Genomic DNA, 5,122 nt, shown 5'->3' with positions numbered 1-5,122 from the left:
TACTAAAACCATGTTAATAAAAACACAATCCCTATGCTTGAGGAGTTCATAGGAATATTATTATTATGATTACTATTATCTTATGAGGTAATCTTTATGAAAACCCTAATTCTTTTTTTTTTTTTTTTTTTTTTTTTTAAAAATTGCCACCTTTACATTTTTTTAAATATTTTTAAATGTTTATTCATTTTTGAGAGACAGAGCATGAGAGGGGAAGGGGCAGAGAGAGGGAGACACAGAATCTGAAGCAGGCTCCAGGCTCTGAGCTGTCAGCACAGAGCCCGACGCGGGGCTTGAACTCACACACTGAGATATCATGACCTGAGCTGAAGTCGGATGCTCAACCGACTAAGCCACCCAGGCACCCCTGAAAACCCTAACTGTTATCACTCTGCCTTACAGATGAGAAAACTGTGGCTTAGCCAGGGTCAGCCACTTCCTTGAAAGGAGTTAGGATGCAATCTGGTAGAATCCAGAGCCCAGTCTCATCTGCTCATTAATTCGGCAGCTGATTCATAAATTCTCGTAGCATGGTATGCATTATTTGAAGCTCGAGGAAACTTTACAAATTGAACTGGAGATACAGCCAGTTCCAAAATTGAATTCGGAGATTTTGCAGACTCCTAAAGGCAGGCTGCTCTCTTTATCTACATTCTGCATTTTTATGCTTTATTCGTTTCCTTGCCAACTCACAAATTCCCTGAAAGCTTAACCTACCCTTTTCCATAGCTGTTGAGGAACCAGGGAGAATAGGATTCAGGTTTGAGGGATGGAGAAACATTTACAGCCATGAGTTCTCTACCATCCAGATATTCAAAATTACAAAGGATGCAATGCTAACTCTTCCAAGTAGTCCAAACTTATTGGAAGTAAAATGTGTTTGATTTAAAAAGAAGAAATTTAATAAATATTTGTTATGTATTAGTGTCATCTGTGACTAGAGGCAGAATTTCCTAGATGTAACTGAGAATGGTCACCTGAGTGGAAATTAGAACCTCTTGATGTAATTTTGTTTTCAAAAATTCATATTTCCAAGTGATTATTCTTTTACCTCTACTGGGAATCCTTAATCATGATAATGAGGGGGCCTGGGTGGCTCAGTTGGTTCAGCATCCAACTCTTGATTTCCGCTCAGGTCATGATCTCAGGGTTTGTGATATGGAGCCCCTGTTGGGCTCTGCGTTGTTAACATAGCAGAGTCTGCTTGGGAATTTCTTTTCTCTCTCTCTCTCCCCCTCCCCCACTTGCTCATTCACTCTGTCTCTCTCTTTCTCTCCCCCATAAATAAATAAATAAACTATATATATATATATATATATACATACATATATATGTGTGTATATATATATACATATATATACACATACATATGTATGTGTATATATATGTATATATATATATATATATATATATATATATATATATATATATATATAAAATCATGATAATGGTTCAGCAGCAGGAATGTGAGACTAGTTAATGTACTTTTTCATCTCGAAACAGCTAGAAAACCAATAGTATGTGTCCAGGGAATTTTAAAACAGGTTTAACAGGATTATTTAGTCTTGACCTAGGGCAATGACCAAATAGGATTACATCCATGATGCGATTTGGCCATCTGCAACTCCATGTTTGGTTGTCCCTCTTTGGAACAGAGGGAATCTTGTGTCTTTACCCACAAGACCTGATGATTTACTTGTGAATGCCAACATACTTACACCACCAGCCAGGTGTGCCCTAAACTTTTCTTTTTTTAAATTCTTGATTAGATCCTTACTTTCTGAATTTTTGTAAGTTCTCCAGAAATGACAGTTCCAATTTGTTGGAAGAAAGGAATAATTGAACTGCCAAATGTCTTCACTCCTTTCCTTTGAAATTCATATTCTCATTTCCACAGGGGATTATTTACTTGTCTCTGTTGAGATTGTCTTAAAAGTCTTGGAGTTTCAGTTTGAATTTTGAGACTTGCCTTATCTCCAGTTTTATACCTAAAATCTCTGATGAGTTGAGAAAACCATGGAGATAATTAGCTTTTGAGTTATATTATTATTTTTTTCCCTTACTAGTAGATAATGTTTATTGGATACCACTAGTGTTCAAATCATGGTAGAAGAATTAAATTTATCCAAGGCCCTTGGTTAGATGGCTCAGTTAATAATTTATTCCCACCAGAAAGAACTTTTAATGTTGCTTACTTTAAAATTACTGTCCAGAGCAAATGGACATTTACCTTATAAGAATGTTTGGTTTAGGCTTAAACAAAACTATGTATTCTTTCCAGATTTCAATTTTGCCAAAACATGAAGTTTGTTGGGAGTGGGTTGCCAGTGAGCAAGAGCCTCTGACAGTGCAGTGAACAGATGGTTCTTCAAAATAAATAGGTAAGGGGCGCCTGAGTCGCTTAGTTGATGGAGCGTCTGACTTTGGCTCAAGTCATGATCTTGCGGGTTTGTGGGTTCAAGCCCTGCATCAGGCTCTGCAGCTGACAGCTTGGAGCCTGGAGCCTGCTTCAGATTCTGTGTCTCTCTCTCTCTCTGCCCCTCCCCTGCTTGCTCTCTCTCTCTCTCAAAAATAAAATAAACATTAACAAAAAAGAAAATTAAAAACTAGATAATAGTTTCATTAAAAAACAATGATCTGATTTCTAAAGATTACTTATATCAATTGGAAAGTGACTTCCTAGCCAGCACATTGTAGTTGTTGTTACCTAGTTGTCAGTGGGAGTAACCTGGATTGGGCATTGGGACAGCATAATGGTTAAAAATTCACTTCAGGCATGATCTGAACAGCCACTGTATCTTAGAATTCCTCCAAATCTCAGAATTTGGGCTATTTGTCTAGCGGTGCGGTACACAGACAGGCAGATCTGACTCCTTCATATCACTGTCTCCCAATCTCTTGGTGTGACCCAGGCTGTGGGTGCTTATCCTATGATCATGTTTCCTGGGTCTGGGGTGATCCGCCCTTGTTCTCTAGCAGGGAAGTAGCCAGGAATTCATATGCTCCCTAGAAGTTCAAGAATGTGAGAGAGGACAGGAATTTTGCTCAGTCTTGCTGGAATGTTGGTGGATTTTGTGGTTGGTGATGAGATTCGACTGTTTACTAGTTATATAATATCATAGATGATAGTGGTGGTGAGTGTTTGTAGTGTCAGCCGTTTAACCATTAGTAGTTAGAGATAAAGTTTCGACAATAAAAGATGGTTGGATCACTTAGGCCTTTGTTCAGTTTTATTTAACAGAAGCCCTCAGGTTAAGACTAGCTTAAATTTTAGAAGTTTAGCTTTCACACACAAAAAGTTCAATGACAGGCAGTCCGGGGATAAATGAGGGTTCTGCAATGTCTTTCAGAGCCTAAGTTTCCTATATTTCTGCTTCATCATTCTAGTGCATAGCTTTCGTATTCAAAGTTAACTTATGGTCCAACATGGCAACTGAAGTCCAGCCATCACATCCCAGCTGTAGGCCAAAAGAAAGAGGAAAGTCAGAAGGGAAAAAAAAAAAAAGGGCTTCTTCCAGCTGGACCAGCTCCTTTTAAGCAGCCTTCCCAAAAGTCCCAAACAACATTTCTCTTTATTTTTCATTGGCCAGAGCAAACCCACACCTGGCTTCCATGGAGACCAGGAAATGTAGTCTTACTCAATAAAGCATATGATTGTTCTTTGGTTAGGCAACACATAGCCTCATAATCCTAGGGTTTTAAGGCATGGACCCAATCTTATCAGTTACATCTCCTCTTCCCTGAAGGTGTCCTAACTCTGAGAGCTCCTCACAGAGAGTTCAGTTAGCTAGAACAGAAAGCAAGTGTCCCTAAAGTGATGGTAGAGAAGCACAGGCCCTGCAGTAAAAGCTTGACTGGAGAACCAAGCTGAGGAAGATAAGCCTTTTGCTCTCTCACTCCAGAAAATGTCTGGATCTATACGGCACACTCTGATTTAGCAACTTAATTGTAGGAACAAAGAAGGTTAAACTGAAAGAACAGAACAAGTACTTATTGAAGGAAATGTTGACCAGTAAGGCAAAAGCTTTGACCAGTCAGATTAGAATCTCCTCCTCCTGTGGGAAGGCACTGACAAGGGAAAGAGCATAAGGTAGAAGATCCCATCTCAACCTTAGCTTTCCTACTGCAGGTGTTCTTGTTGGGCTGTGTGTGTATCTAGACACAGATACTTATAAATGTATAAATAATCCCATTACTATATACACATAGAAATATTCTATATCTTTATCTTTATATATTCCCTATGTATATATAATATACTGCATAGTCTTATAACTCTGAGCTCTGCAGCCAACAGGCCCTCAAGGATTAAGGTGTACTGAGATATCGGGCCCGGGGCGGCCAAAGCCTATAGCACATCACCTCTCTCCAAGAGCAGGCTCTTCTGTTTGCCCCATTGTGTTCCACAAACATTACCACTTTCACTGTGAGCTCTGGGCCCCCAAAGGCAATGAATTAGTTTATTCTAGGCAGCCTCATGGTATGTGTCACAGGAATATCACTTTTATTGTCATCTATCAGCGATGGAAAATTAGTGAAAACTTAAGTCAGTTGTAGGCATCAAGCCACAGTCTGACTGAAATGCAGTGCTGACCTGGGCTCTTCATCAGTGAATAGAGGTGAAGAACTAATCAAGCTAACCACGGTGAAGAACCAAAACCTCTTACCTTCCAGATCAAACATCTTTAATGAGATAGATGAAAAGACCAGGTTACTCCTAGAAATTACAGTTGACTCTTGAACAACTCAAGCGTTACGGGTGTCTACCTTGCACAGTTGAAAATCTGAGTATAACCTTTGACTCCCCTAAAACTTAACTACCAATAGCCTCTTGTTGACCGGAAACCTTACCAATAAGTAAACAGTCAACTAACATATATTTTGTATGTTATGTGTATTATCTACTGAATTCTTACAATAAAATAAGCTAGACAAAAGAAAATTATTTAAGAGAATTATAAGGAAGAGAAAATACATTTACAGTGCTGTATTGCATTTATCAAAAACAAATCCACACATAAGAGGACCCATGCAGATCAAACTCATGCTATTTCAGAGTCAGTTGGCACTGATAATAATAGTGTCATGATATTTGTGACATTTTCTGTGATAAAAATCAAAA

Source organism: Herpailurus yagouaroundi, unplaced genomic scaffold (assembly GCF_014898765.1).
Source record: "Herpailurus yagouaroundi ecotype Mexico unplaced genomic scaffold, PumYag 186, whole genome shotgun sequence".
NCBI classification, from domain to species: Eukaryota; Metazoa; Chordata; class Mammalia; order Carnivora; family Felidae; genus Herpailurus; species Herpailurus yagouaroundi.
The sequence above is the reverse complement of the archived record's forward strand: the minus strand, read 5'-3'. Positions refer to the sequence as shown.